Source organism: Acomys minous (genome assembly GCF_964271855.1).
Source record: "Acomys minous genome assembly, chromosome: 10".
In the NCBI taxonomy this organism is placed as follows: domain Eukaryota; kingdom Metazoa; phylum Chordata; class Mammalia; order Rodentia; family Muridae; genus Acomys; species Acomys minous.
This window is the reverse complement of record NC_140491.1, coordinates 20,047,569-20,062,332: the sequence shown is the minus strand read 5'-3', so window position 1 is coordinate 20,062,332 and position 14,764 is coordinate 20,047,569. Positions and strand designations below refer to the sequence as shown.

The 14,764-nt window shown below is 38.3% G+C and overlaps 1 pseudogene across 1 annotated transcript; it reads left to right on the top strand.

The window, feature by feature from the left end:
• The first annotated feature begins 6,867 nt into the window (after nucleotides 1-6,867).
• Nucleotides 6,868-7,163, top strand: LOC311606883 (ATP synthase subunit g, mitochondrial-like; annotated as a pseudogene). The gene has a single exon. The product of its transcript is annotated as an ATP synthase subunit g, mitochondrial-like (transcript).
• Nucleotides 7,164-14,764: the final 7,601 nt, after the last annotated feature.

Genomic DNA, 14,764 nt, shown 5'->3' with positions numbered 1-14,764 from the left:
GTCATAATACATATAATACATCATAGGGTATATGAAATAATAAATGAAATATTTAAAAACTATATCTTAATATTGACTTAAAATTATTCAATGACCTGGGTCATACATCTAGAAAATAGTTATAAAATATATTTTCCTGAGCAGTGACCAAATTGAGTAAAGTACAGTGGATGGTCTCCAGTTTAAATATCATAACTCACATAACACATTGTGGTGTTTTGAATAGGTGAGGCACCTATGCTTGGCCCATAAAGAGTAACATTATTAGGAGGTGTGGCTTTGTTGGAGTAGAGGTAGCCTTATGAGAAGAAGTATGTCACTGTGGAGGGGAGCTTTGAATTCTCATATGCACACTAAAACTCTGCCTAATGTGGAACACAGTCTCTTCCTTGCTGCCTGAGGATCAAAATATAGAGATCTCAGCTCCCTCTCCAGCACCAAGTCTGCCTGGAAGCTGCCATGCTTTCCACCAAGATAGTAATGGACTAAACCTTTGAAACTGTAAGCCAGCCCAAATTAAATGTTTTCTATATAAAAGTTTATAAAAATATTCGTGCTAATATACTAAAATTTACATGGGTGGCATGGAATGCTGTTTGGTAGCTTCTCATTGATTTATGACAGGACTCTTTATAACGTGTATTGCGAAAGAGAAATTTCCAATTCAATGCCAATTTCATACATCTATATCTTACTGAATAAATAAATCTAGGAATTGATTTGATGCCCACTATTGTCCTTGAACAATACATGAATAGGTCACCAATTTGTGAAATGATTTCTATGTGGGGGTTCACTTTGTATTTCAGTTCATATTATCATAAGTATCTCCCATAATCCTCTTAAAAATTGTTGGAATATTCCAGTATCAGCCCACATGGCAGAAATGATGGCTAGCCTTATTTTTACTGAAGCAGCTTCTCACAGTGTAACCCCCTCTCTCCCTGTTAAGATCTGTAATGGAACCCAGGGACAATTCAACCTCTGTTCCTCAGAGAAATAGGTATAGAGAGGTTGTTTAAGATTTTCAGCTTGTATCCTGTTCCCTCTCTTCCACTGCTTCCAGAGTCTATTCTCTTTGTCCTTCTAAATGAGAATTAAGCATCCTCCTAAGAGTCCTCTGTGTTAATTAGCATATTTAGGTCTGCCTAAGTTCATATACAATAAGTAACCAAGTTTGTATTTCACCTCGTATGTACTTACAGAACTAGATCTCTCACGCTCTCTATATTACTAAATGTATATTCTACACCTGATCCTTAGAGTGTTTGTGTTTTAACTTGGCACTTCCACAAATGAAGGCAACTAAGCAACCTTTATCTTTTATTTTTTCTATCAGTGTATCACACCCATGCATTCACTTGCTAAAGCTGCTATAAAATCTGTCTCTAACTGGTTCAAATGAGAGACTTGAGTGACAGAATTTCAGTGTCACAGATCTGGGAGTGTAAACCTACATGGTGGGAACGTCCTTTCTACCTTGGAGCTGTTGAGGAAAGTGTCTCCTCCAAGCTTGGTGCCCTCAACCCCTGCAAACACTGTAGATGACTATCTTTGCTATGTACCACCTTCTGGGTACTTACACAACATTGCTCACATGAAATTAGGACCCAACATGATTATCTGATTTTAACAATTTTTTTGTAAAATCCAGCATTCTATAGTGATGAGTGGCAAAAATACAACGTTGCAGTTTTTGAAGACATACTTCAGCCCTAAGTAAGGCATATATGCTTTTTATAAAGAGTTTCCCTGGTTCATTTTCCTGTCCTTACGATAAAACCTTGACTGAAAACAACTTAGGAGAGGACTGAAATTACTTACAGGCCACACTTTATCATTTAGCAAAGCCAGGGTAGGGGTCAAGGCAAGAAGCCAAAATCAGGAAATAAGGTAGAAACAATGGAAGAATTCTGGTTACTGGCTCATACTCCACATCTTGCTCAGTTTGTTTTCTTATAAAACTCAGGACTACTGACTCAGTGTTGTCACTGCCTACAGCGGGCTGGGACCTTCCATATCAATCCTGACAATAAGAGGAAGTTTTCAGTACAAATTTCCAACACAGAATTGCTCTATATTGTGCCAAGCAGCAAAAACTAACCAGCACAATTAATCCTGTGTCAACAAGATCCAAAGATATATCACTATTAAACCTTAACCTTTCTTTCTTGTTTATCTTTAAAGGCTCATGTTAATTTTATGTTTCAAAAACATTATAACTCTAAAAGTTCTAGAATCTTTTTTTTTAAACACAGCAGCACTTCAAAAGTTCTATATGCCTCTTTGAAAGTCCAAAGTCTCTTAACTGTGGGATTCTGTAAAATCCAAAATAAGTCACACACTTTTTTCTTACATGGTACATTTACATCCAAATCAAAATGAAACCAGCATCTAACCATGTAAGCCACTCAGCATCTGATATCTGTAACTCACTCATGAGTTTCTAGGCTACAAAGGGCTTAGGAAGCCCCAGGCTCCCAGCTCTGCCACCCACAGCACACAGAACTTGTTTCATAGGCTCAGGCTGGCCTCAAACCACATGTCCTTGCTGGCCGTCCATTGTCCTGGCATCTATAATATATTGGGGTCTTTACAGCACGTGCATATGAAACTGCAACAACGACCTCTTTTCAGAGATACTGAGACCCTGAGATACAGTAACAGGTCCTGGCTGTGTGAGATGCAGCTTTAACATGCTCTAGACCATGGCTGCTGTGTGTTTGTCCTGAAGAAACCCTTCTCAGAATTTTACCTCAACAATCTGCATTTCTCTCTGCAAGTCTCCTTGGTCTCTAAGGCATCTCTCTAAAGTCTTAGCTTTCCCAGCCAAAGTTCCAAATACTTCCTAAATTCTCCCAAAATCAACATGGTGAAAACATGGTGGGGTGTTTTCATGCTTCCTAATATCCATTTTTATCTGATGTAGGGTTGTTTTGTTTGTTTGTTTGTTTTGTTTCCTGTTTAAAGCAATCCTCTAAATATCTTCTCCATCATGGCCACTAGACTGTAAGGTAGCACAGATCAGCTCATGCTTTATTTTTCTATACACATACAAGTGTGCATGTTTAGTAAGACTCTGCTGTCCTAAAGTTGCCTATCCAAAATTGAGGTCCCCATGGTCAACCAGTTCTGAAACTGGTAAATGAAAATCCCCAGATACAATCAACATATATTCAGTTTGGCCACTGTTCTACAAAGCTTGATAAGTCTCTCATAGAAAAGAGTGGTCTATTGTACAGAGAACTTCCTGTATGATTATTTTTATTATATATATTAATGTACATTTAAAATACTATACTCCAGCTGGTCTTTCTTAATCCTCATCCAACTCAGCTATTCTAACTTAACTATTTAAGAGTGGTATTATACTTTATAATGCCTATATCTCACTTAGTTTGAGATGCTTTAATAAAACACAACAGAATGAATAGCTTATTAACAAGAGAAATATATTTCTCTCAGCTCCAGAGACAAGAAGTCTGAAACCATAGTATCCATATGACCAGATACTGCCAAGAGATGTTTTGTTTCTTTTCCTGTTGCTGTGTTAGAATTCCCTAACAAAAGCAACCAGCTGGGGAAAGAGCTTGCTTTGGCTCACAGCTCAAGAGTATCACCCATTATTCTGAGAAAATCAGATGTGGCAGAGCTGAAGCAACTATTCTCATCTCATGCACAATAAGAAACAAAAAAACAAGAAGTGCATACTTCTGCTCAACTCATCTTTATAGTACGGGATCCTCCCTGGGGGGTGGTGCCACCCAACAGTAGGTGGACCCTTAATTAATGCCATCAAGATAATTCCCACATGATGTCAGAGCCTCTCCCTGGTGACTGTGGAACCTGCCAAGTGAACAATTAACACCCATCCTCACAAGGCCCCATTCTTGGCTTGCAGGCCAATCTCTCCTGGCTTTGTATTATATGGTAGAATGAGGAGAGGACGGCTCAGTGAAGTCCCACTCATAAAGCCATTTATACCAATATAAGAGCTCTGCTCTCATTTAATTCCTTTTGTCTCATAATACCATATTATTGTGGGCTACATGTTTTATACAATGGTGTCAGGATCACAAGCACGCAGTTCACACCAAGTACAATTGATTCATTGTTCAACTATCTATCTCTGGGCTTTCTCAAGTACTTGGCAATATTTATTTTCTTTTTATCAGAGACCTACATGGCATATTGCCTCTCCGAGCTATATGCAGTCTGAAAATAAAGAAATCTTTAGGAATTTGTAATCAAGAATTTGCCTCCTCTGTCACCAAGGAAGCTCAGCACATGATCCACCTTTAAACATAGCCGCTAAATAAAGACATTTGGGAACCAGACATTATTTATAGCTTTCATTCAATTTTTAATTTTTTTCTTTTCATATTTTTCTTTATTGAAAATAGATTCTTTGCTCATGCAATATGTCCTTATTATAGTTTCCCTTTTCTTTACTCCTCCAAATTGCTTCCACCTTTTCTACCCACTTCCTTTCCATCTCTCATTAGAAAATGACAGGCTTCTAAGAGATAACAACCAAACATCATGAAGTATAATAAAATGAAACGTCATTCAATTTTTAAAATTTATTTTATTACACATGCATAAAACAATTACCTGAGAGAACCATGTGACAATTATGAGTTCTATAAATGTTACATTCATAGTGATATGGCTATTTGTATTTATCAAACTTGAAGTAAACATCCTTCCTGTTGTTGGGTCTAAATTTCTGACTGAAAATCAGTATCTATCTTATCTCATCTCTATTAACTTAACTCCTTCATCTTGATCTAAAAAGATCTTATCCCCTAACCAACTAAACTTGGTTGTAAAACTAAACTATCTGGTCTTTAATACACCTCAGAGACTTGAGAAGGAATAAGACTTAAATTCCTGAGTGAACCAGCAGTGCAGGTTTGCAGCTGCCAAAATGAACAAAAGGACTGAGACAGTTTACTGCCTGAACAGCCACCCAACACTCTCTGTAACATTGGAGCCTCATCTTCGGCCTTCTGTACCAATATCTCTGCCACACATATTTACTAGGCAGGAACTATTGAGGACTTGCTTACCCCATCTTGGCAGAGTTTGGCTATCAATTCTGCCTGCATCTAAGCTGCCCATTTTTAGCCAAAATTCTCTTTGTGGCAGGAATGAGGACATTTTGCCCAGTGGCTTGTTTGCAACATCTGAAGTCATCTTCATAAAGAGGTTCTTTGATGTTCATCATCTTCTTTGAGGTAAGCTGGGAGTTGTCAGCAGTTAACTTGTTTTATTGTCAAAGAAACTTAAGCATTGTTTTTAAAAATCTTTAAATGCTAAATTCTGTGTGTCTCTGAGGCTTTTGAAGACCTTATTTAACTCTTTTACTTTGTATATCTATAGAGTCATATCTATCTGTTAGACTTATGATATATATTCTTGTACTACAATCTAACAAGTATTGGATATGCCTATGTTTTGTATCAATATACTAAATTCTATACCAGTGACTTAGACATAACCTTCATTATGAGTGACTATTAAGGCCTTGAGTTAAGGAGTAGGTTCAATCACCTACCTTTTGTTCTATCCTCCCTCTATATTTCTATATCCCCCTTTCTTTCCTTTCAGCTGCTATCTCCTTACCTATGGATGAAAAATAAAGGAAAAGAGAAATGTCCCTGAGTTCTGCCTAGGTTTTTTTTCTCTGTATATGACCAATAATAACTTATAACTACCTCCCGATAAAAATAAGCATTTGTAGACCCAGAGAGCAAACAGAAACCTACCTGACCCACTTTAGAGTGAATGGGATGTCGTTCTCTTGAGGTTTCTTCAGACTGAATTTGGGAAAATAATACTTTAGAAGGGGCCCAAAAAATGGGGAAAATGGCTAAGCAAGCCATGGATTGCATTTGTGGTCCAGTTTCTAAATGTTGAGAGATTCAATTTTTGTTTGAAAAGCTGGGTGCTGAGGTTTTGTCCCCTAAGTTCTCTTTTAGTAAAATACAGATGATGATTGTACCTATCTCCTAGGATTGTTGGAAGCACTGCTTTCAGGAAGCTACTGCTGAAAGAAGCAAGGAAAACAGGTAGTAACTCCTTGTAAATATGATCTGTTTATTGTGATTATTCAGGCTTCCTATGCCTTATTTTAATTGGCTTTGTAAAATCATCAGTGCACTTTTTCTGATTAGCTGACAGCACCAATTAAGTTCACAGCTTCATGATGCCCTTACTTCCAACGCTGCCAACATAGCAACTTCAATGTCGATCTCATCACTAAGATTTTTGCTTATGAAAATAGAGGGGCAAGTTGGGTAAGGAACAAAATAGACAAAATTGAAAAATTCACAACATGATTTGTCCATAAAAAAAAGTAGATAGAGCCTGTTATAAAAAGATGCTAGGACAGGAGTTGAATTATTTAAAAATAACCAATATAAGAATTTTAGACAACTATATTTTCTTTGTGGTTTATTATTATGAGCACAGAAGTACCAAAGAATGAAAGAACATCTTCAATAGCTTAAAGTATACACTTGCTAAGTAAAAGAACACTAGTCAAATGATTTGTTTGGTAGTTAGCAGGAAAGTGAAAAGTCTTATTTCAAGAATCAAGAGGCAGTTGCATTGGTGATTGATCTGCTCAGACAATGAAGCCATGAACTTGTATGGCACAGGATGACTTTGTAATTCTGAGATTGCTGGTTTAATCATCTTTATTTGCTATTGGTAGTAAATGAAAAATGGGGTCTCCGTTCCTATCATAAGATTTTGATATATTGATTGTAAATTAAGTACATAGTAACCTATTAATTGTGTGGGGATCATACATTGTGATAAAATATAATATTGCGAGCTGGTGATTTGGGGAGATGGACCATGGCCAAGTTCGCCCATAACTTCATAAAGAAGGCTTTGTCACTGGTAATTACTGCCATGACTTACTCTAAGCCTCAACTGGCCACATTTTGACAGTATGCCAAAGTTGAGCTGGTTTCCCCAACCCCTGCTGAAATCCCTATAGCTATTCAGAGTGTGAAAAAAAAATTCAAAGTGCTAAATCTGGTACTTTCAAACAGTTTACAGTTAAGGAAGCTATGCTGAATGGTTTAGTGGCCACTGAGGTGTGAATGTGGTTTTATATCAAAGAGATCATTGTTGGCTATGATGTTTGAAGACCAATTTTTAACATCTGATCTTAAGTTATTATTTGAGTGTTCTTGGACTATGTGTAATGAGACTGCTATCTGAATAAAGTACTAGCTGTGAAAAAATATAATATTGTATTTTAATATCACTGAACTTGAACATATACTTAAGAAAAACAAAATTGATTATTAATGTTCATCATACATTATTATTGTGTTCTCTGGTTTTAGATAAAAATCCTATGAAAATATTTATTTTCAACAAAAGCATGGTGAACATGTGGGTCCCCTAACTTTGGGAGTAGTGGCTGTCTCTGACTATGTTATCTGCCACTGGATTCCTTCTCCCTAGATGGGTTTCCTCGCCAGGCTCCAGTGGGAGAGGATATACTTAGTCCTGCGGTGACTTGAGGTGTCAGGGTTGGTTGGTACCCCTAAGGAACCTCCCCTTCTCTGAAAAAGAGGAGACAGGGAATGGAAGGAGAGGAGGGAGGAGACTTGACTCATGCTGTAAAGAGATTAAATTAATACATAAATGAAAAAAGTAAAATCCAAGCATAAAAAGATTCATTCTCTGAATTTAGCAAAATTGAAAACATTTGTGAAGGAGTTAATAGGTAACAGAAAAAGAGGGGGCCTATTTGATGCCTTATGCTACAATTCTAACATCTGTAATCCATGGGGAATTTATTCACCGTTTTATGGTCTCCAAGAATAGGGCAAAGGAAATAGGCATGTCTGTAGGAAAAGAAATCTTCATACAAATCTAAAAGGACAAGATGTTCAAAATAGGAAAAGGAAAAAGACCAAGATGCTGATGAGATTTCACTACATCTCTTTCAATCAGCAGTAAATAACAAGTTTAGTATTGTATGGAACTCATGAGGGTGTGGAGAAACCTAGTAAAATTCCATGAGTGATGGATGGTAAAGCTACATAGAAAGAAATGTGGTACAGTGTTTAATTTTGGAGAGGGAGAAGGGGGAGGGAGAAAGAGACAAAGAATGCAGCTATGCTTCAAATATTTTGTTAACAAATGTTTATTATGTATTTATGTTCTAAATAAGGATAATAAGGAGGACCCCAGAAATACATTATAGCGGTACACTTTCCTCCTCCAACTCCAGCTTTCTTGGAAAAAATTAGTTTGCACATGAATGACTATGTGTGACAAAGTCCCTCCCCTATTCCTCAGAAAAATGGACTCCTCCTACCCTCCTACTCCTCATCAAGTCACATCAGGACTGAACACATCCTCTTCCTCTGTGGCCAGGCAAGGCAGCCCTGCAAGAGGGAAGTGGCCCAAAAGCAAGCAATGGAATCCATGTCAGAGGCAGCCCCTGTTCCCTTTACTAGGACCTACAAGAAGCCTGATCTACCCATCTGCTACACCTGTGTAGGGGGCCTAGGTCCAGTCTATGCATGGTCCTTGGTTGGTGCTTCAGTCTCCACAAGCCCCTCTGGGTTCTAGTTAGTTGGCTCTGTAGCTCTTCTTGTGGAGCTCCTGTGATCTCCAGGTCCTTTTATCCATCCCCTAGACAAGATCATTCTGAGCGAGCTAACTCAGATCCAGAAAGACACACATGTTATATACTCACTTATAAGCATGTTTTATCCATATAGTACAGGATGAACATACTAAAATTCACAGACCCAAAGAAGAGAAGGAACAAGGAGGATACAAGAGAGAATGATTAAATCGAACCCTGAAGAGGAAATAGACTAGACAGGGGAAGTGGTTGAAGAGAAGGAACAAGGTAGGAAAAAGAACATAGAGATCAATGATTGTGCAGATCAGACCTGGGGAGAGTAGGGGTGGGAGGACAGAGGGCCTGCAGAGAGAGGAGATGACATGGTGGAGGCATGTCTGTCACACATTGGAGACCTAGGGCAGATTAGGCTCCTGGGAAAATGTGGGGGTGATTCCAGATGAGACTGTAGAAGAGGGATCATGGAGACTAAAGAGGCCACTCTATAACTAGACAGGACTCCTAGTGGAAGAAGGGAAACATCAACTCACCTACAAGAACTTTGACTCAAAAATATACCTTGCCTACAATATATGCAGAGATAAAGATAGAGCAGAGATTGAGGGAAAGTCCAACCAATGCCTGGCCCAACCTGAGACCCACCCCATGCGAGAGAGCCAACCCCAACACTATTAATAATGCTCTGCCATGCTTACAGAGAGGAGCCTAGCATAGTTGTCCTCTGAGAGGCTACACCCAGCAGCGGATCCAAACAGATGCAGAGACTCATAGCCAAACACTGGGCCAAGCATAGGGATTCTTCTCTAAAACTACAAAGCATTGTCATACCTTAGGGAGAAGCATGCATTCTGTACTTCAAAGAGTCTCTGCTTTTCCTTCTACCTTATATACTAAGCTTCACCTGCCTGCTCCTCTGTCATTCTAATATTGCTATGCTGTAGGGGCTCGTGTTATTCTCCAAGATATCTCCAAGATATTCTCCAAGATAGAAATGTGAGGGGAGGCCACTAAAGAGATGTGACCTGGAGAATAACAAAGGAACAGTACTCACACAAGCCAAGCCATTTGTGTAGCACAACATGTTCCAGAAATGAGCAACTAGAAAGTGAGTTTTCCCTATATTTTGCTTGAAGATCAGGAGAAAGGAAAGAAGAAAACAGAACCTACTATTTCTCTCTTTTCTACTTCACCATTTTGAACCATTTACAGAATGACACAGCACAAAGAGATGGGAGCTTTTTCAAATTTGGATCCCACAGCCAACTATCCACACATACAACTTGGAAAGCCTCTTCTTGCCAGCTTGGTGGGATGGAGTCTGTTAATGAAGGTCTTCCAAATGGACAGATGCAGAAATACTGCTTCATGGGCCTCATACAAAAATGAAATGAAAACTGCCTACAAAATCCAATAGCAATGAACTTGTGTTGCAAGGCTGCATGGGAGTGGAAGGGGGCATACATATATATGAGCAATAGCTGCACTGTGAAATAATCCAACGTGTTTCTTTAAAAGTCCAGGGACTATAGGGCCACACTTCATGCTTGATGATCTCTTAATTCTTCTCTATATGAGCTCACACCTCAATAGTATAGTGATAATAGCTGGAAAATTCTAGTACAGTAAGGTCTTATCACCAAGTCCTAACTGGTGGTTTGAATGAGAATGAAACCATTAAACTCATATAATTAAAACTTAGTCACCAGCTGATGGAATTGATTGGGAAGGATTGAGAGGTGTGGCCTTGTTGAAGGAGATGCATCACAAGGGGTGGTAGGATTTAAAAAAATTTCTACCTTTCCTTCCTTCTCTCCCCTTTCCACCCCTCCTTCCCTCCTTCCAGTTTGTTGATCAATATGTGACCTCTCAGCTCTTCCTGCCGTCATCCCTTTTTTTCACCATCATGGACTGTAGCCCTCAGAAACTGTAGGACAAGTAAATGCTTTCTTTTACAAATTGCCTTGGTCATTGTGCTTTATTGCAGCATTTAAAAAGTAACTAGGACAGCAAGAAACAATAGTGGCAATAGACTGTGCTGTTTTGGGGGGGAGGTGTCTATGAGACACCATTGACCAATGATTCAAGAAAAGTTAATCAATATCTAGCATTGGGCTTTATATTAGACATCCCATGGTGTCTGAGAGAAGCAATGCTCTTCTGTTATAGGTAAAGTATATTTAAATGCTTTTTATATAGGTACATGTATCAATATTAGAAAGTTTTTATAGTTATAAGTTTTGGGGAAGCATTTCAAAGATTTTTAGTGTTAGTTATCTATTTAATTTATAAGCTGCCTACTATTCATTTATAAATATATTCATGAATTTCTAAATATATTTATTTATAAATTTGCCATACTGTTTCATGTATATTTGTACATGTATGATAAAATTTAATGTTATAAAAACCAATGGGAGTGTGGAATAGATTATTTAATATTTTTAATAAGAAACATGCATATGTGTAGATATTTTGTGAGCTTATTCTTTGTTTATTCAGAGTGTGTGTGTTTGTTTGTGTGTGTGTGTGTGTGTGTGTGTGTGTGTGTGTGTGTGTGTGTGATGTATATGTATGAGTACAGGCATACCCATGCCATTGTGCAAGTGTAGTAGTCAGAGAGCAGGTTATATCCATTCACTGTGGTTTCCAAGGATGGAATTCAGATTGTTAGGCTGAGGTAGTAATTGCTTTTAAGTTGCTAAGCCATTCACCTACTTGATCTATTTTTAATTTGTTATAACATTTATGAAACTAATTGCTCAGAAGTATACACAAACAAAACAATCAAAATCATTTGGTATTTATTCAAACAATGAAACTATGCAATGATGAAAATGAGAGTGCATGAATATTACTAGAAACAAGACTCATGTTCATAGTTTGGGAAGCTGGAAGTCTGAAAGCAAGGTGCTGGTAGGTTTAGTATCTCATATAATTTGCATCTGGTTAGTGGAGGGAAGCTTCAAGATGTATATACTTATGGTAGGAGGTATAAGAAATCTCTTAGGCTTCTCTATGGAGAACAGAATGCCACTTAACAGGATCCATTCTTAGGATCTTATTCAATACCAGTCAGTTAGTCAGTTCTGCGTCTCCTAACATCAGAATCAGGATGTCAACATATGAATCTGAAATAATGTTAACACTCAGATCATAGCAATGAACATCCCAGAAATAATGTTGGATGAAAGAGGATAAAAAGCCAAAATTGTAATGTGCTATGTGATTCTACCAGCCCAAAGATAAAAAACAAGCAAAAGTGACAAAAACAATTAGACATGGGGATGTAAAATGAAGTAAACTCTTTCCTCCTCAAGTTACCTTTGGATATGGTATCTTTTCACCACAATAGAAGGCATAACTAAGCCACAGCATATAAAAAAATCTCTCAAGCCTTAAGCAAAAACTGGAAAATGTCTTCTGAGGTTCCCAGTTTGAGAACACAGAGCTAGAGTCTAAACACTAGTTGTAAATTTGGTATCCTGACAGTAGCACAGGAGGGGGGATTCCACTACAGTCTCTGCCCATAGTGAATATTCGTGGGTATTTAAGGGCATGCTGAGAAGACCTTATTTTTTATCCTCCCTATCTGTCCCTTGGTCTAATTCACTTTCCGAGAAAGGAGAATTCACATACTTAAGCTGACTGCAGCATCATCCTAAATACAGTAGTGCCATATGATACTCCATTCTAACTATATCTGCTCATAAATTTATATGTGAAAATGTCCCCCCAATAAGTTTACCCCAAACCTATCCCCTATGGCTTCTTTACCATTGGTGTGGCAGTAAGAGAAATCAATTAAATCGATTTAATGAAAACTGTAGGCAATATTAGGGCATGCTATGTTCCATGCAGAGCAGGAAGTTGGTCTCAATTTTAAGAAAAGGTGGACCCTCTTCTGTGTCTTTTCCCTTTTCTTTTGCCCTTCTCTTCCTTTTTCCTTCATTCATTTTTTTTCCATTTCTTCCCTCCTCTTTTTCTTCCCTCCCTTCCCCTTTCCCTTCTCTTTTCTTTTTTTTTCCTTTTTTTTATTTTATTAATTTATTCATCTTACATCTCAGTTGCTATCCCATCCATTGTATCCTCCCATTCCTCCCTTCTTCCCGCTTCCCCCCTACTCCCCTCCCCTATGTCTGTGACTGAGGGGGACCTCCTCCCCCTGTATATGTTCATAGGGTATCAAGTCTCTCCTTGGTGACCTATTATCCTTCATCTGAGTGCCACTAGGCATCTCCATCCAAGGGACATGGTCAAATATGGGGCACTAGAGTATGTGTGAAAGTCAGATCTCTTTCTCCACTTAACGGTGGAGAATGTCCTGTCCATCGGCTAGTCTGGGTAGGGATTCAAAATTTACTGCCTGTATTTTCGATGGCTCAGCCATTAAAGGCTAGGCTCACAACCATAAATATGGTTCTCTTTTCTTAACCTTCCCACTCTTCTGACTGTTTCCTTTCCCTCTTCCTCTTAACAAAGGACCACCCTCATTCTATCCTTACATTTACAACTAGATAGCTACAGATCTTAACTTTCCATTCTAAATCAATTTTAAGGAGTTATCAGTTCTATTATTCCTAGAGTCTTAGTGTTGTAAAAGATAACTTTTGTTTTTAAAAAAATTCAGTGAGCTCCAAAAGTATGAACACTTTGATGGTGGTGGTGGTGGTGGTGATGATGATGATTATCTTGATAATGACATATATATACATATGGGGGCAGGCATGCCGTAGCATGCAGGTGTAGGTCAGAGCATAATTCTCAGGGGTTGATTCTTTCCTGCAACTATAGGTTATGGATATCAAATACAGACTATTGAGCTTTGATAGCAAGATCTTTTACCTGCTGAACCATTTCACCAACCTTGAAAGCTCGGTACTTTTAACTTAGTCTAGAGCAGGGCAGAAAAAGGCCACCTTCGACCCATGAAAGTATCTTTTGACACTGTGTCTACAATGGACCTGACTTATATCTGATTGCAAAGTCTACAGAATCATCACTGGTGACAAACATCCTATTGAAACACCAGCAGGTCTTTGTTGTCCTTAAAGGGAATTCCATCCTGAGTCAAGTTCACAGTGATAAGGAGTCTTGTATATTCTGCTATGTCTTCTGATACCTGTCATATTTCCCACTAGGATTATTTCAGCTGCCTCTCTGCATGCCTGTGAAACATTCCAGGATCATCTCTGCCTTATTTACTTTGAGGTAAGCTGCTCCTTGTGCCTCAAATGCCCACCCTTCTGTACCTCCACTTATCTGTTTCCCTTTAATCCTTCACATTTCAAGTCAAAGGTACTGTAGATAGGGCTTAAAGACTACCCTATTCATAAATGTTTTTTGCAGACTTATAACTCTATTGTGATGCTGTCAATAGTTATAAAATGTAAGTCAACCCAGGGCTCTTCAGCCGTATAATGGACACAAAAAAATGTGTTATATACAGACAGTGGCTATTAGCCACAAAAGGGAATGAAATTCTGGTGTGTGTTATATACAACACGGGAATTAAGCCATGCAGAAAGCAACAAACCTTGTATGAGTCTACTGTTGTGAAATACTTAAAATGAAAAGGATAGGAGGAAAAAAGGTAGATTGATTGACTAAGAGCTGGAAAGTCGCCTTAATTGACTACAAAGCCTCAAACTGGATTGGAAAAAAAGCCAAATGTCCTAATCCACAGACTAAAAGAAATACTAGTGAAATGCCTAGAATACGGTGATAAAGAATTTGTAACTAAACACACAATTCTTAATGCACAAAGAAATAGCCCAGTTAGAAAATGGAAAAAACTCTGGTGCCCCATATTTGATCACTTCCCCATGGTGGGGAGGCCTAGTGGCACTCAGAGAAAGGATAAGCAGGCTACCAAGATAAGACTTGATAGATAGCCTATGATCATATAATGGGGGAGGAGGTCCCCCTCGGTCATAGACCTAGAGAAGGGGAATAGGGTGAAAGCAGGAGGGAGAGAGGAATGGGAAGATGCAATGAGGGGAAAACAATTGAGATGTAATCTGAATAAATTAATTAAATAATAAAAAAATAAAAGAAAATGGGGAAAAAACACAAGCAGAAACTCCATCAAAGAAGACTGGACATCAAAAATCACTATAGAGTGAGACTGTGGCACCATAT